The sequence below is a fragment of the Humulus lupulus genome, chromosome 3, assembly GCF_963169125.1.
Source record: "Humulus lupulus chromosome 3, drHumLupu1.1, whole genome shotgun sequence".
NCBI classification, from domain to species: domain Eukaryota; kingdom Viridiplantae; phylum Streptophyta; class Magnoliopsida; order Rosales; family Cannabaceae; genus Humulus; species Humulus lupulus.
Window position 1 is genome coordinate 45,975,750 of NC_084795.1, and position 23,553 is coordinate 45,999,302.

The following is a 23,553-nucleotide window of genomic DNA, read 5'->3' on the forward strand; positions in this document are numbered from 1 at the left end:
GTCTCCAATTATTTAAATAAGTATAATCTAACGGGGGTGACCCTAGTCAGACCTTCCATTGACCAGCGAGCCAACCTGCCAGGGGGGGCTTATAGCGCCTGATCGAGATACCATATCGAGGCGGGTGCCACCTTGCCTCTGCATTCATTTTTCCAAGGGGTGGCTAATTACTTCGGGGTGGCCCCTTTTCAGATTACGCCGAACGGATATAGGATGTTGACCGCGCTCTATATCCTTTACAAACTCAAGAAATGGCCAGCCCTCTCTCCTCATGAGGTCAATTATCTATTTGACCTTAAGTCCAACCCCAACCAAGACGGTACGGGGTTCTTCCATTTCTGCCATCAGGAGACCGGACGCACGTTTCTGTCCGAGACCACCCATATCTCCAATGTGGGGAAGTATCATCTGGAATACTTTCTCACACCTGACATTGCTGCGGACAACCTGGCATTCACACGAGGAGGTAAAGGGAATAACGAGCCTTAAAATAATAGTTCTTGCCCTTTAAATTTTCTCTTGTCATAATACTCTACTGTTCCATTGTACTCCAGGTCCATGGTTGCGCCCAACCCCTACTCCAGGGATGGAGTCGAGGCCAGCACTCTTAGCCAGTATGTCCAATGCTGCTAAGAGTGTGAAAAACTTGATCACTGAGGCTGACCTTAGGTTGGCTGGCCTTAAGGGCTCCCCTCCTGTGACCAGCGAACCTGCAGCGGGTGGTGTCCATGTTGGCGTGGGACGCGAGCAGGGTCTCGAGCAGCAACCTCAGTCACCTCCTCCTAGGAGGAGGCCAACTGGGGTTACAATCAGGGAACCTGTTGCTCCCCAACGAGCAGCAGAACCGTCGGTCCCCAAGGGCAAGGGGAAACAAAAGGCTGCTGAGCCTGCCGAACAGTCTAACGACTCGTCGGATGTATCCGGTACACCATTCTCGTTTTTAAATAACTTGCCCATTCCCATCCACCTATTTGATGGGGACGGCAACTTTAGGAATGCTCCTTCTTTAAATTCAGATTTCTTCCAGGAACAAGGTAGTTCAGTAGATAATGTTCCGACCAGTAGGTGTAGCTCGGGTACCTTACTTTTGCATCTCTTATATTATAACCTTTGTTTCTCTGCGACCCTTTAATTTCATCGTTTGAAATTTCATTCTTTGTGCAGGCATGGACCCCGGAGACTTCTTTGCACACTACCAAGCTGCTCCCGAAGCTTCTGTCCCGAAGAAGGACAACAAAAGAGCTCATGGGGAAAGTAGCAAGACCCCTTCGAAGAAGGCCCGAACAGAAGATGCTCCCACCAACGCCCCCCTCCAAAGAGAACTTAACACATCCGCCTGCCCCCGAGCAGCAAACTCCCACGCCTGCCGATCCTCGGTCTTCCTCAAAGGCCGTAGACAAAGAGACCACGGACCACTTGTCCGAAGGCTCCCTGCCCAGCCACATAGTTGGCATGGCCAGGGAGAGATTATATCGGCTCTCCAAGAATAAGCGCTCCCAGGTCGCCATCACTGACACTGTCACGATGGACATTAACGAAATTATTAACAGAGGGCTGAACGAGATAGCCAGTGTAAGTCATCTTTCGCTGCTTTGTCATTTATGCTATATTTCCTTTCTTAACTCATTTTTTCTTCAGGGGTTTTTGTCCTTGACTGCTAGCTGGCGCCGAGCTGGGGCGATGGTTTCTCGAGAGAGGAACTTTGACTCCAGGCTTACCCAGGCTACGAAAGCGCTTGAGGATGAGAAGACCAAGCTGCTCGAGGAGAACAAGGAGCTGGTTAAGCTAAACGAGCAGCTATGCGAGGATCAATCCACTCTTACCCGAGAGCTTCAGGAGAGTGAAGCGGCCCTGAACAAAGCCATCGACGAGCGGCACAAATGGAAGGAGAACTGCAAACTCAACACCCAAGAGTGCAAGCAGCTCACACTCGATCTGACCGCCAGCAGGGATGAGGTAAAGAAGCTTGAGGAACGAGTGCGCGAGCTCGAGGAGGACAGAGTTAAAACTCTGAAAAAGTATAAGGAAGCAACCTTCCTTTGCTTCTATGACTTCTGGAAGCACAATCGGGAGGCAGACATTAGCTATCTCTCCGAGCAGTTGCAAGAAACGCTGATGACGCAATGCCTTGCTCGGCTGGAGGCAGAAGAGAAAGCCAAGGCCCAAACTCCTGCTGCTGCTGCTGTGGCTAAACCTCTGGCTGATCAAAACGCTCCTAATCCAGAAGATCCTCCTGCCCCCCAGCCAAATTAATATTTATTTTTTTTGTTTTTCGCTTTATGGCCCACTGGTCTTTTTGTAAAGACAATCTTTTTTATTTTATTGCTGCGAGGGTAGCTCTTTTGCTTATGCTTGAACAATTACATCCGAGCAGTACTGCTCGTGGTGTAAAGGTTTTTATTCCTTTTAATTCTATTTTTACATCCGAGCACTAATGCTCGCGGTGTAAACGTTTGCCTTTGATATTATAATCTTTTGTTATAATACATGTTCCATGACCGAACTTAGCATAGTACTTTGGTTCGATTTAACAAAATCATAAATTTTGAAAAATACGCTAAGTATCGTAGCATGCTTTCACTTATTTTGTTCATGTGTTTACATACCTTGTGGTATGCTTTGCTATCGATGTACCTTATATGCCCCCCAAGTGATCGAGGAGCTTTAGGTCCTTGGTCACTTGCCTTGACCATGACCTGTGTGAACATTACTGCTCGTTGCAAAATTTTAACACTTGTGATACAGCAAAACAACACACGTAATGAACAAATACTTGTAAAAATAAATTTACAATAGTTGGCAAGAATGACTGGCTGTGCACAGTCCCTTATAATCTCGTATTAAAAATGGACTAAACATGTCTTTACGAGTGATCTTAAAAAAAAGATCTTACATTTATAAGCGATTAGCCATACAACGTGGCTAACCCTTTTTGCAAAACTTGTAAAAAGTAGAATTTAATACAAGCCAGTCCTTTAAAAAGGACTGTTCACTGATAATACTTGCGCAGGTGTTCTCCATTCCAATAACATGGAACGAGATCTCCGTTTAGGCGTGCAAGTTTGTAGGTGCCCGGGTGAAGGACTTCTTCAATCTGGTAAGGTCCTTCCCAATTAGGTCCGAGTACTCCAACAGTGGGGTCGCGGGTATTCAGAAAACTCGTCATAGCACCAAGTCACCGACGTTGAATTTTCTTTCTCTTACTTTTGAGTTAAAGTACCGGGAGACCTTTTGCTGGTACACAGCAACTCGGAGTTGGGCTTTTTCCCGTATCTCGTCAATTGAGTCTAGGGACTCCATCATCAGTTGGCTATTCTGGTCCTGGTCGTATGTTATGCGTCGATGTGAGGGGGGATCTAACTCGACAGGTAACATAGCCTCATATCCGTAGGCTAAGGAAAATGGGGTATGACCTGTCGCTGTTCGGTGAGACGTTCTATACGACCAGAGGACTTCAGGTAGCTGTTCTGGCCATGCTCCTTTGGCATCTTCGAGCCTCTTCTTCAGGGTGTCCTTAAGGGTTTTATTCACGACCTCGACCTGCCCGTTTTCTTGGGGATGCGCAACTGAAGAAAAGCTTTTAATAACTCCGTGCCTTTCGCAGAAGTCGGTGAATAGGTCGCTGTCAAATTGGGTTCCGTTGTCTGAAACTATCTTTCGGGGCAAACCATACCGGCAAACAATGTTCTTAATGACAATGTCAAGAACTTTCTTGGTTGTTATGGTAGCGAGTGGTTCAGCTTCGGCCCATTTGGTGAAGTAATCAACTGCCACGACTGCGTACTTTACTTCGCCTTTTCCCGTTGGCAGGGATCCAATCAAATCTATCAACCATACCGCAAAAGGGCACGGACTCTGCATCTGTTTCAAGTCGTTTGGAGCAGCTCGTGGAATTTTGGAGAACCTTTGACATTTATCACATCTTCGTACAAATTCCATCGAATCCTCGTTCATAGTTGGCCAGAAATAACCTTGCCTTAGAATTTTCTTTGCCAAACTCTGCCCCCCAGCGTGATCCCCGTAGAAGCCTTCATGCACCTTTTTCATTAGTTCCTTAGCTTTTTCTGGTGTAACACACCTGAGTAGTGGCATGGAATACCCTCTTCGGTACATAACACCATCGACCAGTATGTGCCTAGCGGCCTGCCTTTGCAGAGTTTTGGCCTTGTTTCTATCTGATGGCAATACACCTTTTGTCAGATACTCCAAGTAAGGTGCCATCCACATATCCTCCATTCGAATTTCCATACTGGCTTCTATTTCTCGGATGCTTGGTTCGCTTAATCTTTCTACTGGCACAATGTTCAAAGTTTCAGCATCTTTCGCGCTCGCGAGTTTAGCTAAGGCATCTGCATTTGAATTATGATCCCGCGGTATTTGCTGGAGGGTGTACTTCTTGAATTGGGCTAGTAGGTCTTTTGTTTTATTCAAGTAGGCCACCATTTTTAGGCCTCGCGCTTGATATTCCCCTAGAACTTGGTTCACTACCAGCTGTGAATTGCTGTAAATATCAAGCGTCTTTATGCCCATGTCTTTGGCCATTCTCAATCCAGTGAGGAGTGCTTCGTATTTGGCTTCATTATTTGACGTAGTGAAGTTGAACCTAATGGCGCAGTGAAATCGATGTCCTTCTGGCGTTATCAATATCACTGCCGCTCCTGCGTGGGATTCGTTGGACGACCCATCCGTGAATAACTTCCACAATGGAGCTTTCTCTTGAGGCTCAGGCGCACTAGGCTGTTCGCACTGTCCGCTATTTGGGAGTTCGGTGAATTCTGCAATAAAATCAGCCAAGATTTTTCCTTTTACTGCTGCTCGCAGTGAATATGTGATATCGAACTGCCCTAGTTCGACTGCCCATTTTAATAAGCGCCCAGCCGCCTCTGGTTTTTGGAGGACTTGCCGAAGGGGCTGGTCGGTTAAACTGTGATGGGATGGGCTTGGAAGTAAGGGCGTAGCTTCCTTGAGGTCAGGATTAAGCAATATGCTAACCTTTCAATGGGTGGATATCTTAGTTCTGCTCCAATCAGCCTCTTGCTAACATAGTAGACCGCTTTTTGTACGCCTTCTTCCTCTCGTACTAGTACCGCACTAGCAGCAACTTCAATGATCGCCAGGTAAATGAATAAAGTTTCTCCTTCGATTGGCTTTGATAAAATGGGAGGTTGTGCCATATCCGCCTTATAGGCCTGAAAATCTTGTTCGCAGTCTCCTGTCCATTCAAACTTCTTATTGCCCCTAAGTAGATTGAAAAAAGGGACACATTTGTCCGTTGACTTCGAAATAAATCTACTCAGGGCTGCGATTCTCCCGGTTAGACTTTGTACATCTTTAATTCTCTCTGGCGATTTCATGTCGATCAAGGCTTTTATCTTGTCGGGGTTGGCCTCGATTCCTCTTGAATTTATGATGAACCCCAAAAACTTCCCTGATCCAACTCCGAAGGAACATTTGAGAGGATTTAGTTTCATCTAGTATTCGTTCAATACATCAAAACATTTTTGTAAATCCTTCACATGTCCTTATGCCTTTTTAGACTTTACCAGCATGTCGTCCACGTATACCTCCATGTTTACCCCGATCAGCTCTTTAAACATGTGGTTGACTAGCCGCTGGTAAGTTGCACCTGCGTTTTTCAGTCCGAAGGGCATTACTTTATAACAGTATAAACCCGTATCGGTCCGAAAGCTGGTGTGATCCTCATCTGGGGGATGCATGCTAATCTGATTGTAGCCCGAATATGCATCCATGAACGAGAGGATCTCGTGTCTTGCAGTGGCATCGACCATCTGGTCGATTCTTGGGAGTGGGAAGCAATCCTTTGGGCAGGCTTTATTGAGGTCTGTAAAATCCACGCGGGTTCGCCATTTGCCGTTAGGCTTGGGAACCAGCACTGGATTGGAGACCCACGATGGATAAAATGCCACCCTAATGAACCCATTCTCCTTTAATCTTTCGACTTCTTCTTTTAAGGCTCTCGACCGATCTTTATCGAGCAACCTTCTTTTTTGTTGCACGGGTGGAAAAGCCTTGTCTATATTCAGGGCATGGCTGATAACTGCAAGGTCTATCCCAGCCATGTCTTTATGTGACCAGGCGAAGACTTCCTGGTTTTTTCGCAAAAATTCCACCAGTGCATCCTCGTGGTTGGTTCTAGGTTTTTCCCGACCTTCACAACCCTGGTCGGGTCTTTCTCGTCGAGTTGGACCTCCTCCAGGTCCTCGACGGGTCCAACGTTCTCTTCAAAATCCCCAAAGTGAGGATCTAAATCTCTATCCTCACTTTGGGCAACACCCTATTTGGTGACCTCATCACCGGATTGGGCTTGTGTATCAATTGCCATCTACAACCTATCTGAGGTAGTGCTCTTTGGTGTTCCTTTCTTCGCCTTCGTGACTGAGGCGTTGTAGCACTCTTTGGCTTCCCTCTAGTTTCCCAACACGCGTCCTACCCCTGCGTCTGTCGGGAACTTCATGGCTAAGTGCCACACAGAGATGACAGCTCGTAGATCAACCAGTATAGACCTCCCAATGACGGCATTGTACGCCGAAGGACAATCGACTACTACAAAAGTAGCAAGTAATGTCCTGGTAGCAGGCGCTATACCTGTCGTCACTGGTAGTCTGATCGATCCAGCGGGGGTGAGTCCATCACCAGAGAAGCCGTATATTGTTTGGTTGCAAGGCTCCAGGTCCTTAACGGACAGTTTCATGCGTTCCAGCGAAGACTTATACAGGATATTCACTGAACTTCCTGTATCGACCAGCATCCTTTTCACCATCATGTTGGCCATTTGGATATCCACGACCAGCGAATCGGAATGTGGGAACCGGACATGTTGGGCATTGCTATCAGAGAAGGTTATTTCGCCCTCTTCTGACCGAGCCTTTTTTGGCGCACGGTCCTCCACAGTCATCATCTCGATGTCCTGGTTGTGGCGCAGAGTCCGAGCGTATCGTTCCCTGGCCTTGCTGCTATTTCCTGCGAGGTGCGGGCCTCCACAAATGGTTAACAGTGTGCTAGTCACGGGGGCAGGCTACAAAGGTGGCGAGCGTTGGCATGCGGGCGCTTGCTCGTTGCCACCTGGAGCTTCTCGTTGGGAATTTCCCGAGGCCCGTACGTATCTTCTTAAGTGTCCTTGTCTAATAAGGAACTCAATTTCATCATTCAGCTGGTTGCATTCGTTGGTATCATGTCTGTAGTCACTATAGCGACAGAACTTTGTAGTGTCTCTTTTCGAAATATCCTTTCGAATGGGGGCAGGCTTCTTATAAGGCACACTGGAACTCGTGGCCTGATAAATCTCTCCCCGAGACTCAACAAGGGCAGTGTAGTTAGTGAACCGAGGTTCATAACGGTTACCCTTGGCTCGTTTATTGTCGGAGGTGGAAGGCTCATTGTGTGACTGTGTTCCACCATTCTTGCCATTGTCGTCACCGTTCCCGTTGCCTTTGCCGTTAGGTTTAGACCCATTGGCGGCTTTGGCGGGCTCGGCAGCCTTCTAATCCTTACCTGAAGGATTTCCATCATCGGCAATGGCATCTTCGAGCTTGATGTAACGATCAGCCCAGTCCAAGAATTCCTGGGTAGTTCTAACCCCATCTTTGCGGAGGCTCTTCCAGGGGGGGGGGGGGGAGCGACGCCTAACCCCTGCGATTATGGCCATCATTTTTCCTTCGTCCCCCACTGTTTTCGCTCCAGCTTCTGCTCGCATAAAGCGCTGGATGTAGTCCTTCAGCGATTCTCCATCCTGCTGGCGAATTTCAACCAGCTAGTTTGCCTCGGTCGGATGCACATGACCTGCGTAGAATTGTCCGTAAAATTCCCTTACGAACATCTCCCAGGAAACTATGCTTGCAGGCGGGAACTTAAAAAACCACTCCTGTGCGGCGTCAGAAAGTGTTGTAGGGAAGATCCTGCACCGAGCATTTTCGGACACTTTCTGAATGTCCATTTGTATCTCAAACTTGTTAACGTGAGATACCGGGTTACCGTACCCATCAAAGTTCGGAAGCATAGGCCTTTTAAACTTGCTAGGAGTCTCTGCCATAGCTATCCTTTGGACGAAAGGAGTGCCTTTCCTCTTGTCGTGGTCGATATGAGATGTCCTTCCCCCAACAAGCTGTTGCACCGCCTGGTTGAGGGCATCTATCTGGGCTTGCACAGCGATAGGAATCGCTATGGCCTCTCTCGCTAGGGGGATGTTCTTGCCATTCCGCTCGCGGCGATCGTTGAGCACATCTCTCAAGTCCTCGTCTCTTCTCCGCTGCTCGCTAGATCTAAGCCGGTTGAAGACGTTATTCTGTCTGGATTGCCCACCAGTGTCCCGTTTGCCAGGTTGGTCATCCTGAGGTGGCTGATTCCTGTTTCCACCTCTTTCGTCGTTCCTCCGACCGACATTTCCTCTGCCGGAGTCGGCTTCATTATACCCATGGCCATCTCCGAATCTTGATTGGCTATGGTGGGATCGACTGTTCCCTCGATTTCCATCCCGGGCTTAAGCGTCTCGAGCGATAGAGGGTGGCTTGCGCTGGTTGTTGTGTCCCCGTGCATTATCATGCCGTGGGGGACCCCGGACCGCAGAGCCTAACTCTGAGTTCCTCCTGTTGCCAGGAGAATTCTGACCTCTGTTCGAAAGGTTCGGCTCGTCGCCCCTATGGCGTCTAGGACTACGAGGCTGATGCTCGGTCCTATTCTGCCTCTGATGCGGGGGATTGCCGCGACCAGCTTGGGATGGAGGCTGTGCCTTAGGGTCCTGTGGAACATCGTCATGAGGCACCTGAGGCTGCTCGGGCCTTTGCGGGCTCGAGGGTTGGATAGGCGGGCTAGGATTGGGACCCCTATGGGGTGGCCCATTCGCAGGTTGATCAAGCTGCGAGACAGGTGCGGCCTGATTCCTAGCCAATTTCAAGGCTGCCTCGAGGGCTGCCATGGCTTCACTCTGGCGACGGTCCATCTTCGCCTGCCTTTCACTTAATTTCGCGCGCTGCCGTTTAATCTCTTGCTGCTGCCGCGCCATGATTTCGGCAGCACTTTCCTGACTGGCCCTCAGATTGGCCAGCTCTTCATGCAACGCCCCCAGAGTACTCTTAAGCGTCACGTCATCCATTTCTTCCTCCTCAAAGTCCAAATGTGGCTCATCCTCAGCCACGCTTGCAGGAGGAGGAGGAGGAGGCGGGTTTGATGGTGCAGCGGCGACCGCCTGTCCAGTTTTCCTTGCAGTTTTCGCCATTGGTTTTCTCAACGGTGATATATCAAGCTCTCAATGAAAGCACCAGAATGTTGACCCTGATTTTGGGCAACTAACACAGAGTCAAAATACGCTTGATTTGATTGAATGCGTTGAAAAGAACGTAATAGCGAAAATAATAAGAACACGATATTTTATAGTGGTTCGGCCCCAGGATCTGGTAATAACCTACGTCCACTTAGATTGCTATTGATATGGGATTCAAAGTAGTGATCAAAGAACTAGGGTTCAATGAGTTTCACTCACCTCTCAAGAACAATACAATATGATTGATATGATCCCTCTAAACTCCAGCGATTTAGAAGTCAAAAAAAGAGAAAAAAGATCGGATCTGCTTCCGTGAGCCCTCTTCTACTATTTATAAGCTCAGGGAAGATTTACATTGATTTGTTACAGATATTATTTCCTAAATAATCGGATACTTAGGAAATCATGGGAGAGAATTTCGGATTCCATCATAACTGCCTAAGATTTCCTCCGCGTGTTACGTGCCTACGACCAGACTGGTCGTATGAAGAGACCGATCGCATAACTCCGAACATCTTCCTGGTCGATAGTCGAACACAGGTTTTGCCAGGTGTCAGCCATGTGCAATTAATTCCTGCCATGTCATTCACTTCTGATTTTTGGGATAACAATTTTGAATTAACTGATATTTATTTTGGGAATTAATATATTGTCTTAAAATTAATTAAACAAACAAATGAGAAAAATTAGGGAGGCTATATAGTGGCACCACTTTGGTATCACACTATCCCTGTGATTTGAATTTTGAATTTCAAATTTATTTGTTTATTTAATTATTAAATTTAAATTTGATTTAAATAAATAATTAAATTATGTTATAACTGATTGGTTTGAATTAATAAATTGAAAGATAAATAAAATTGTTTTATTTTATCTTTAAAAACCTAAAAATAAGTGTTTCTTTTAATCAATTGTTATCATACTCTCTCAGAAAAAAAAAAAAAAAAAAGTATCGATAGAATTTTCTAGGCCTGAAAATTCTAGACCTTTCTACAAGTCTTCTTTCATCTCTAAACTCTCTAGATCTCATGTGCTGAGAACATCTAGAGAGCCTAAACAATCAACCTGTGAATCATACGTGCCCACACATGTCCCCGTGTATTAGATGGACAACTTGGAAGGCTAGGGTGTGAGTCTTCATTGGATAGGAAGATCATTGATTATACTAAAAGACTAAAGGATCTTGATAGGCTGCAAGAGGTAATCTTTTTTTCCTTGTATGTGTTGATTTAATGTATAGATAAATGTATTGATCCTGGCTGGTATTAATGATTTTGTAAAATCTCTCATCTCTACCTTCCAATGCGTCCTTGATTTTATTCTATTTAATACCAACAAATACAAAATCACATAGTTTTTTTTTCGTATGTACAGTATGCCTCTCCCTCAAATGATACAATGAGTTTTATATTTATACAATTGAATGACTAAAAATGCACTTAAAATCATTGATTTTAGAATAAATTGCTTGAACCCGTTGTTTGAGGATTTATGCTCAACCATATATGTTTCGATCATTGATATATCGATAAGATATATTATTGTTGTGTAGATATCTGATCATTATTATTAACTATCATGGTCGATGTATTCGACCAATGTTAATGTTGCTGATATATTTTTTTGTTACCATGTGTCTATTGTAAGTGTCACATCATTATGCCATTATTTTAGGATGACGTGCATCATTTTCAAGAAAGTGTTGTAAATAACTTGGAGCATCAGTTTTTTAAAATATGATGTCATGAAAAAGGCATTGTAGTAATGAAAACTTTGGTGAGTAAAATAATATATTAAGGGTATGTATCTTTGTATTATATTCCATAATACAATAATGTTTAATTTTTATACAATACGGTGATATTATATAAATACAAATAAAAAGGTTATTCTTATTGTATAATTTTATTTCTCATATTGTATTATATCATTTCAATTTTCTCTCATATTGTCACATATTTTTTCTCACATCACTTTATCTATATACACTTATAGCGTTTTCTCTCCTCTCTCTCACACCATTCGTTCTCTTCACTTTCACTCATATCAATTTCTTTTTAAAAGTTTCTCTTATCATTTTATCTCTCATAAGTTTTGCTCACATTATTTCTCTAAATTATTCTTCTCTCACATCCTCTTGCATCACTTTTAAATAATTTGTTTTTTTTTATTTTGTAAAAGGTAAATATTAACATTTAACATCTTGATACGGTTCAAAACCAAACATAATATTATATAAAAATAATACAAGTCAATACAATATTATACGGTATAACACAATACATATCAAACATGATCACCTAAAAAATTATATATGTATTCAACATGTAAAAAAAAATATCATACTAAATGGGCAAAAAAGTACACTTCAGTAACAAAATATATCTTATTTTGTTTATAGCAAAAAATCAAATTTTGCTATTATTAATTTATAATATATATATAAATAATTGCTATAAGTGGTATACGATTTTTCATAGAATTATGAACTTTCCTAATATTAAAACAACAAAATGATTGTGTTAGTGTAAATCATTGTTTGTAAATTCTGATTGTCATTTAAATTTAACAGGTATGTTTTATATGGTTTCTTATTTATTAAGCCTTATTCTAATACATTTATATTAGATGATGGAGTCATTTGGTTACCTGAATTAATGTATTATGAAATAAAACTTCTAAAGAACAAGTGTAAATGGTAAGGTTAGTAGGCACCGATCTTTTTTGATGGAGAGAAGCAAGCAAAGAATATTTCTTTTTCTGTTTTAGTCATCAAACGATTCTTGTTCTTTCTCTTTTACTTTTACTTTTTCTTTTTCTTTTTCTTTTTTCTTTTTTCCTTCTCTTTATCTTTTCTTTGGCTATTAAACCAGAGATAATCTCTCTAATCAAACCCACCTCTTCTTCACCTTCTCATATGATCTCTTACTAGTTTGTTCCCAACCTCTCCCCCTGAACTCATTATTTTTCTTTTGGTAAGTTTATCTATTTTTCAATCTTTGATGTTGTGTTTTCCCTAGGTAAATATGAATAATTTTCCCTATAGTGAGGTTTTAACATGCTAGCTATTCGTTAATTGTATTTTATTTTCATTTTCTTTCCTAATACTACTTAATTTTCTATTAAGTCCTACATATGTCTCCCTACAAATAAGGTCAATTTATAATGCATGCAGAAGTTAAATATTTTTTATTATTGATTTCAACAATACTATAGCAGTCATTTTTTTAATCAAATGTTTAGTTTGTTGTTATCCTCTTATTTTGATTGAAAACAAATATATTTATATATATATATTATATATGTGAGTTTTCTATTTTTTTATTTTACCAAATATCTTAATTTCTTACGATGATATAGTACGTAATTTAAAAACCATCATGCTAAATTTTCATGAAAATTTTGCTCCAACAAAACAAGTTCTTTTTTATTTATTTATTATGTCTCAATGCGTGGTTGAACAAAATTGCAACAATATATTTGTGATTTTTCCCCTTAAAAAATCATCATATGTAAAGTTTGGTTGTTCTCATGAAGTGGCACAAATGTTAAGAATGAGTTGTGATAGCTGAGCGTACCTCACTCCAGAAAATGCACTATGCACATGAGCAATATATTTGCAATCTTTATAGTAATATATACGAATTCATGGATCGCTTTCGGCCTCACAAGCATCACAATAATATTCACTTGAATTATTATGTATTTTTTACGACATTTTAGTCATGAAAAGATGGTGAATTCAAAGGAGTATTATTGTGATGCAAGTGAGGCAAAAAGAGATTCATTCTAAGTATGTATTTATTATTATAATAGGTGCATATATATTGCGCTTGTACATTGTGTTGTGGCTGAGGTGCTCTCATCTATTTCGTTTCATTTTTAATTGTTTGTGTTTGTGCAATATTATATCATGATGAAGACACCACTACCAGGAGATCTTCTAGTGTTGAAAAAAGTGCAGTTGCGTGGGAATGGAACCAGAGCCAAAACAAGTGTATAGAGTTTGACATGTTTTGAAAATGAAAAATTATAGGTAGCATTGTAAATTTAAAAAAAATATTAACAATACCAAATTTTATAAAAATTACAAAAATACGGATAACAATTTGTAATAATTATATTATTGTTTGTTACAATTTTCTATTTAATCGGTAAATATTGTTTACAAAATTGCAATATAGAACAAGTGTATAGAGTTTACAAAATTGCCAAAACAAGTGTATAGAGTTTGGTATTGTTTTCTGTTTTCAAAATTGTGTTTTCAGAAATGAGAACATAAAATAGTTTTCAAAAAACAAAGAGGGTGTTTGGCACCTTAACTAAAAAACTGTTTTTTGTTTTTAAAAGCTAAAAACTGTTTTTTGAAAACAAGTGTCGGTGTTTGGCATTGTTTTCAGAAAACAATTTTTAAAAACAAAGTTACAAAAAACAGAAAATTTTGAGAACAAAGAAAAGTTGTTTTCTGTTGTTCTCAAATTTTCTCATTTCTTATTTTTCATCATTTTTTCTTTTAAATTATTTTATCTCATTATTTATTGCAAACTTTTAAAATATTTTTCTCTTTGTAAATATATTTGTTAATTTTTTATTTAAGATTTTAAAAAAATAAAACTAAAAAATTGTTTTTAGAAAATATTAACCAAACGCCTCTTGTTTTTTTAAAACTACAAAAACAGTTTTCTGTTATCATTTCTGAGAACACAATTTTGAAAACAAAAAACAGAAAACAATACCAAACAGGCCCTTTGTTTTTTAAAAATTGTTTTCTGAAAATAATGTCAAACACCCAAACTTGTTTTCAAAAAACAATTTTTAGCTTTTAAAAACAAAAATCTATTTTTTAGTTAAGGTGCCAAACACCGTTTTTTTTATCTTCATATTTGCAATTATGTCACTTCATTTTTTTGTAATTTTTATCCATATTCCATTTCTTATTTTTTTTTTAATCTTAGATATTTTTGTAAACTTCCCATTTGAAAATCCAAAAGATAGTGCACAACCCTTTCTTTAGTACATATATATGAGAAGAGTTACAACTATTACTATTCATGTACTTGTAGTCCTAAAGCATGATTTTACTTGAATCAAATTGTACACAAATACAATCTCAAAGAGTTTCCGAAATTTAATTTCATTGCCATTAGATATTGAATTGATGATGATTAAATGTTTTCAAACAATTATGGGAAATGTGAATTTCAAAACATATTGTAACTTGATGTATTCGAGAAAATGTTAGACAAAAATTGGTATTTGTCGAAAAAGGGTTTTAACATTCTAACACGTGATGTTATTTTTCAAAAGAAACTTGACATTTGTAGTACTTTCGAAATTTCTCGATAAACATCGATGCACTACGAGTAATCAAATTATCAATCGTTTATAATGATGTCGGTAAATGATCAAAACAATTAATAAAGGAATTGGTCAATGCAAGTTGGTAACTTTGTCGGACTTGAGTCATTTAAGAGAAGGACATGAGTCAAAGTCATTTAAGAGGAGGATTTGGGTCCCAATATGTATCCTAATCGGTAACTACTTCATAAAACCATTGATTATTCTTTTTTATTTCCTTCTTGTTTTGTTGTTGGGTTTTTTTTTTTTTTTAAAAATGTATGGTTTTCTTTTTCTCAACCTTATCTTATTTGAGATTTTTATTTTGTTATGTAATGTAAGCATATAATTTACATTAGTTTAAGTTTTTGGTTGTGAAATTAATTCTTTTTTTTTTTTTTAAGATTCTCTAATTCAATGTTTTTGGTTTATATATCAATTGTTACACCCCCATTTTAGTAGGATTTTTTATTGTTATTAATATAAGCCTTTGGTTACCACATGTTTTTTCCCTTTTCCAAAGTTACACATTTTATTAGTCCCGGTGAGTAATCAATAATCACCCACTTGTCAGTATTTTACAAAAATCAGGGACAAATGCAGCTCATTGTTAAGGAATCAAATCCAGTGTAGCTTTTTTTCTTGTGATTGTTTTATGTCCCAATCTCTATTTCACAAATAAAAATATGCCATCTCATTTAAAATTACAGCATATACTTAACAAATTTATTGTATTTTCACATCTGATTAGTTTTGGTCTTTTATATATTTTTCTTAATTATGTGAAGAAAAAAATAGAGCATATTTTCTTATGGGTAATGGCCAGTGGGGATGGATTATTTCTCTCCTTAGCAAGTTTAGTCGAGGTCTTTTTTAGTTGTTTGGTGGTAAATCTGACTGCTTTAGTGGGGATTTTTCTGGCTTTTATTGGATATTTTGGATTTTTTTTTAGTGTTATTTTTGTTTCAATTAGGCTAACATCATCTTATTTCAACTTCTTAGTCAACCGAAAGTTGATCAAGAAGTTAAAATAGGATGTTGACTATAGTACTCATTTTCATTTTTCTTTAATGTGTAATGTTGCATGTTTTGATTTTCTTTGTATCAAACTTAGTAATAATAACTATCGGTAATTTTTTGAATCAACTATCGTAGATAGTTTAATTTTTATGGCGATTATAAATTTAACTTGTTTGTTGCCAGTCTTGTTAGCTTTTATTGTTATTTGCTTACTATTTAGGACAATGATTTATCGTATATGTGGCTTATCAAAAAGCATTATACGTGACTATGACTTGGTTGGATGAAACCTTAGGTTAGTATCTAATTTATTTATTTATTTATTTTAAAAAAAACATGAGAGCCCCTTCAAATTCTATGTGTTATTTTCTCTTTGGAGTACTTGATGGGTGAAATAAAGGACATGAAGAAAGATTTGTTCAACATATGATTTGGGCACTTTGACCAAATCTTTTCAATATATAGATTTAATATAGTCCCCTGTTGGTGATCTTGACTTGATGTTTCTATTATTCTATGACCCGAGTTTTTATCTCATCCCCGACAATAGAATGATATGCAAGATTATTTATTTATCTTTCAAAAACAATGCAAAGCAAAGCATCCAAGAAGGAATTTCTTATATATGTATTATAAAAATTTCAAAAACATGGGCTAGTGGGTACAACCCAAAGTTAGTGCAACCCGAATTTTGTGCGTTGGTTGTAGGGTTGGCAATATGGGGCGGGTTTGCCCTGTATTAAACATGGGTCTGACTTAGCCCGTCCCGTATAATTATTTATATTTAAAAAAAATTAAAGCCTATAACGGAAACGAGTTTTTGATACTTGAATGTTTAAAGAGTAAAGTGACTTATTTTGTTGTTATTCATCCGCAAAACTAACTTCTTTTTTTTATGAGACAATTAGATTATAGAGAGAAATGAAGATTGACATTAGATGTTTTTTTTATCGGTTTTGTATTTTGTGAAGATTTTTTTTATTGGTTTTGTATTTTGTTTTGAGAGCAATTTTTTTAGAGTATAATGGTTATCTAATAACATAAGAAATTTTATTTTATTTCTACAAATAATAATAATAAAAAAAGCGGGTCAACAGGGCGAGCGAGTTGATCCGCTGCCTCATCAGGTTTGAACCGCCCCGTCCCATTTATTAAATGGGGTGGGTCAAACAGTGCGGGTTACTTTGCGGGGTGGGGCGAGTTTTGTTGCGGGGCGGTTGATTGCTAGGTGCAACCTCTTGAAAAATGTGGTGTATTTTTCTGTAAAATAAGAGAAAATGGCGGCTAAAATACCCAACGTTTTCAAAATGTTACACTTTTATACCTAATTTTTCTTTTTTGGCAGTAAATATACTCAATGTCTTCAAAATGTTACACTTTCATACCCAATTTTTTTTTGCGGTAAATATACCTAATGTTTTTAAAATGTTACACTTTTATACCTATTTTCTTAAAATTATTTTGAGAAAAAATAAAAAAGTGAAGGAAAAATATAGAATTTTAGTTCTTTTAAATTATTTTCACTCTCAAAATAATAAAAATAATAAGATTAGAAAAATTAATCAAAATAATTAAACTTATATTTTTCCTTTACTTTTTTTTTAAAAAAAATTATATTTTAAATTGATGAAAATATACAAGTTTTTTTTAATTATTTTTATTAATTTTAATAAAATATTTATTAATTTTTAATTTAAAATGGTTATTTTGAGAAAGAATAAGAAAGAGAAAATAATTTTAAATTTTAAAAATAATTAAAATTTTATATTTTTCCTTCACTTTTTTATTATTTATCAAAATAATAAAAAATAAGTATAAAAGTGCAACATTTTAAAAACATTAAGTATATTTACTGCCAAAAAAATTTGGGTATAAAAGTGCAACATTTTGAAGACATTGAGTATATTTACCGCAAAAAAAAATTATGTATAAAAATGCAACTTTTGAAAACATAGGTATTTTAGCAGTTATTTACTCGTAAAAAAATTATATTAATTTAACAAAGCTAATGTATTTTTTTACTCATAGTTATATTTTATTTATAATAATGTCATATATTAAGATTCAATATTATTAATGCAATATTGATGTATATGGAAGATTATTTATTTCAAGACAAAAATATTAAATTTTTTGTAATCTCTAAACAAAGTAAGAGCTTTATTTAATCAAGATTACCTATACGACCCAACTTCTATTTCAAACTAAATAACTAATTGAGTTGCTTAGTGTAGTGACTCGAAATCTAGAAGTGTCTTGTACAATACAAATCGTGTAAGATTGAGACACAAACAAAATATAAACTCTAACCATCTTTGTTAGAATATAGAAGTTTTAAATTTATCACTCAATAATTATTTGAAACTTATCTCAATCCTAAAGTAAGTTTTGACTTATCGAGTCCCGTCTATATAACATTACAGACTGAAATTCTTCATAACTTAGTCATATGATTTTAGGTGACTGGGAAGATGCTTTATAGATATGAAACGCATTCATTTCTTGAATGGGAGTAGACTAATTATTCATTTTAATGTTGATTCATAACTAACATAAATGTTCAATTTTTATTATGAACATATATCTTATGTAAATAGGATTTCATAATTATATTCTATAGAAATATATTTTTTAAATTGAATATTTTTTTTATATTTACAATTTTCAAAATTCTCTGCAAATTCTAGTATTTTGATGTATATATTAGGTGAACGTATCATTAAGAATTGAGTAATAACATGTGCACCTTTAAATATGTACCTAAGAATAATGTTATACTTACACATTATAGAAAGTGATGTCACCGTTTTTTAAGCTAATCACGTTTAATATTTGGGTGCACTTACCAGTGCTCTTAGGCCTCGTTTGAATGGTGCACCCAAAAGGAGTGCTGCCAGGAGGTTCTTGATTGCTGAAATAGAGGACATTAATAAATAAGGACAAATAATTGTTCAACATATATAAAGTAAGGTAGGACATCATTTGACATTTGGGTGCTTTGACCACATTTTGTAATCTTGACATTCATATGTGTCATATATCAACATTTTCTATCTAGTGTGTGTGATTTTTAATCACGCAACAATAAGCAATTTTAAAAATTGCACAAATGTCAAGCATATCATTAAAATACCATATGATGTGTCTTGTATATTAATTTTTCTAAAATGTCATTATTTGTTAAATCTTATATAAAAAAATAAAGTACCACAAATAAGTGTTAAAAAATCATCATATTCACAATTGTGCTAGTATAATTCTCATACAAAACTTAAAAGCATCTCTAAAACAATTGCAAAATAGTGTGATAGTATCATATTTTAGCATTTTAAAACTTGTATTATGCACAAACGAATTACAAACACCAATCAATTAATTACATTTGTAACATCATCACCCAATCTAAGTCCTCATTCCCTAACTTTCCTTCATTCAGAAATAAAATCCTAGTACAGACATCAGATTTAATTTTCCGAACTACAGAACAAACCATGGGCACCTGAAGATTCCAATAAGCATCATTCCTAGCTCTCCAAATGTGGTACACAGTAGCACTAAGAGCACAATAATACACTCTTCTTCTACACCCGGACTATCCACTTCGCCTAACCCAATTCAAAATCTCAGCCAGCTCATATCTATTAGATCCTATCCTTAACCAATTCAGAATATGATACAAACAATACTTACTAAACTGACATTCAAAGAATAAATGTCTATTGACTCTACAAACTGACCACAGATAACACAACTGGGATCCTGAGCAATACTATATCTTGAGAGTCTATCTCTAGTCGACAACCTAATCTTTAAAACCAACCAGGTCACAAACTTGTGTTTAGGAGTACCTAGCCTTTCCCAAATTGAAGAGAATTTCCATCTGGTCTCTGATTTTTCCTTCAGCGGCTTGTACACCTTAGCAATACTGTAGCTAGGCCAACTGGTTGCATTTTGCATGTACACATCCTGTAACTCATTCTTAATCTTGACCATTCTTTTCCAATACCAACTACTAGTGCTTGGAGCCTTATAACTCCACCAATCTTCCTCTTTTATGTATATATCATGCATCCACTTCACCCACAGGTTATCTTCCTTCTTAGCTATGGCCCAAATATATTTCCCTATAGCACAAGTGTTCCAAAGACCAATATCTTTAAAACCCAGCCATCCCTTCTGCTTAGATTTACTAATCTCAGCCCAGGAAACTCTCCCAGGACCATCCATACTATCTGTACTCTTCCAATAAAAAGCTCTACATATTTGGTTGATTATAGAGTAATCACTGTTCTGGGCATTATAACCATTTGAGACCAGTAGATATTGATTGAAAGCAAAACTGAGTTAATAAGTATACATCTCCCTGTGAAAGAAAGGTTCCTCGAGCTCCAACTCCTTATCCTTTTCACCATTTTATCTACCAGACACTCACAATCAGCTTTGGTAATCCTTTTGTTGCTAATTGTCATGCCTAAGTATTTAAAAGGAATACTGCTTCGAAGAAACCCTGTCATCCCAGTAAGCCGAGCCCAATCCTCTTCCTGCAACCCCACTCCATAAATGGCAAACTTCTTTTTATTTGCTTGTAATTCGGAGGTCTCAATAAACAACTGAAAACCTCTTAATAACAGATATATAGCCTTGAACTCACCTATGCTAAACAGTAGCAAATCATCCGTAAAACAAAGGTGAGTGAGTTTTAAACTATCACACCTTGGATGATACTTGAAATCTGGTTGCTGAGAAACTCTAACAAAAATTCTTGAAAGATACTCCATTCTTATGACAAACAATAATGGTGACATCGGATCCCCTTGTCTTAAAGCTCTCTTAGCATGAATATAACATGTTTGAGCCCCATTGATAATGAATGAAAATCTTTGCGTAGTAGCACAACTCATCACCAACTTAATAAACTTGAGAGGGAACTTAAGCGCAACCATCATTTCTTGTAAGAAACTCCAGTCCAAGGTGTCATAAGCTTTCTAAAGATTAATTTTTATTAGACAAGCCGATCTAGCACTCTTCGTTCCATACCCTCTCACCAGATCTTGACAAAGCATTATATTTTGAGCTATGTTCCTTCCTTGAACAAAGCCACTCTGATTTTCAAAGATAATAGAAGGAAGAATCTCTCTAAGCCTCAAACAGATAAGCTTTGTAGCAATTTTGTAAACCACATTGCAACAAGCAATTAGTCTGTACTCGCTGACATTCTTGGGACAACTGGACTTGGGTATAAGTGTTATAGTTGTATTAATTTCTTTAAGAATCTTTCCCGAGTGAAGAAACAATAGCACTACCTTAATTAAATCCTGACCTGTAATATCCCATGTTTGCTTGAAAAAAGCACTGTTGTACCCATCTAGACCTAGCGCCTTTTCATCAGGAATAAAAAAAAAGGGCTGCTTTAACATCCTCTTGAGTGTAATTTTTCATCAAAATCTCTGACTGCTGCTCTGTAACAACCTTCCCTGTTTGCACCACTGTGGCCAGAACTGATCTCCTGCCTGCTATTACAGAACCCAATAACTCTTCATAATAATCCTGAAAAGCCTGGTGAACTCCTTCCTGATTATCTATCCAATTGCCTTCCATATCCCAAATAGAAAAAATAGAATTCTGTATACGGCTACTTCTAATACTACTATAGAACATTTTTGTATTTTCTTCCCCATTCTTCAACCAATCCATTTTCACCTTCTGTTTCAAGAATTGAAGCATGCCCTTATGAGCTTGTTGATATTCTCTCCTTCTTATTATCTCCTCATTCATTAGCTGAAGATTACCAGGATCTGCTTGAATTTTTTCCTGAAGCTCTAGCATCATCTTATACTTCTTAGCATCCTAAACAAACACATCCCCTTTTCCCTCTTTATTAATCTTTGTTAGCACTACTCGAAGCCTCTTTAACTTTTTAACCAGACAAAACATTGGGGTCCCTTTGATATCCTCATTCCAGCTCTCAGCCACCTTCCTATGAAACCTAGTAAAGCTACTCCAGAAGTTAAAGTATCTGAATGGTTTCCTATTCTCCTGGACTGAACAGAAGTTCACCAAAAATGGACTATGATCAAAATCTCCTTCTGGGAAAAAAATAACCTCAACAGAAGTTTACTTATCTAACCATTTCTCATTAGCCAAAACTTTGTCAATTTTGGCATAAACTCGGTCTCTACCTTCTTGTTTATTATTCCAAGTAAAAAAGTACCCCGAATACTTCACATCTACTAACCTACAATGCTCCACACAAGTTTGAAATGGAACCATTTCAGATCCATTACCACGATAAGTCAATCTTTCAGATGGAGACAACACTGAATTAAAATCTCTCATTACCATCCAAGGACAACAAATCTCATGACCTAATGTCTTCAAATCAGCCCATAAGCTCTCCCTACCTTTCAGATCGTTAAAGGCATAAACTACAGTAACAACACATTGATCCCCATTTTTGACAGTAACCATGAAGTGCATCCATTGACTAGAGCTACCTCGAATATCAACATCAAAACTATTTGGATTCCAAGCCACAACAATTCTTCCATTAGGATGATGCATTGAATTGGTTGCGAAACACCATACCTGAAACATATTAAGGTATAAGGTCCCCATATTTGAAACCTTGACCCTTGTTTCTAGGAGGCTAACAAAACCTATTCTTTTATTGGAAATCATTCTCATGACCTCCCTTTGCTTACTGGTTTTGCTAAGCCCCCTCACGTTCTAGCCAAACAACCTATCCATCTATTAATGGAGGATCTCCCCCTCCACTAATATTAGACCTCATCTCCTGTAACACTTCCCCTACGTGAACTTCTGCCGCTAATAGCTGATCTAGTAGAGTAAATGAATTGCTCACATTCACTTCCTTTTCATTTGCAACCAGCACTTTCTTCCCTTTAATTTGGTGAAAACCATCTGCATCCTCCCCACTTGTGTGTTGACCCTGCTTTGTCTTCACAACATTCCTTTGAAGATCTGTCTTTGGAGGTATATTTTCCTTCGGTTGCCAGATTTTTTATGGCCCTCCTTGGGCCAATCTCTTCCTACAAGCTTCCTTAGTATGACCAATCCCGTGGCAATGCGAGCATATATCTGGTTTCCATTCATATTCACTTCAACATACACATATTCCCCCTTTTCATCTTCAAATTTGATTTGGAGAGGTAAATCTTTTGTAATGCTCACTTCAATAAGGACCCGAGCATACTGTAGTTTCTCCCTAGCTATTGTTGCTCTATCTTGTTTCACCATCTTCCCTATTGTGCCAACTATCTTTGTAACGACCCAAAATTACTAACAAGGCTTAAGGGCCTTGATTAGTTGTCGGGAGGGCATAATTGGAAGTTATGTGAATTAATGGTGAAAATGCATGATTATGTGATATGCATGATCTTATGATTATATGGATATGTGAAATGCATGTTTATGAGTATTAGATAAGCATGCGGGCCCTGTCTAGTCTGTAAGGGCATAATTGTAATTTTGGCCCGTTAGGGCATAAATATGATAAATTGTTGAGACCACATTATTATGTGGATATATTTATATTTGTAGCATTCGACCTGAGACGGTCCTAGGGAGCCGTTTAGCTAGAAAGTCACAACGGGGTTAAATACCTGACTCGGGAGGAGCTTAGGGGTATTTTGGGAATATTATAATGTGTTCGGGAATTATTGAGTAATGGTTAGTAGCTTGTTAATAATTTGACATGTCGGGATTAAATGTGGATTTTTAGTAATACTTGAGGATTTAGCGGGATTTATGTGAAATAACGGAATTGCCCTTGAGGTTGTATAAGACTTTTATTAAGGGAAAGGGAAAAATGGTAATTTGGTCTTAGGAGAGTATGACTTTCACTTAGGAATAAACTAAATGTTTTGGTTGGAAGTCTAGAGGAAACCAAAGGAACTAGA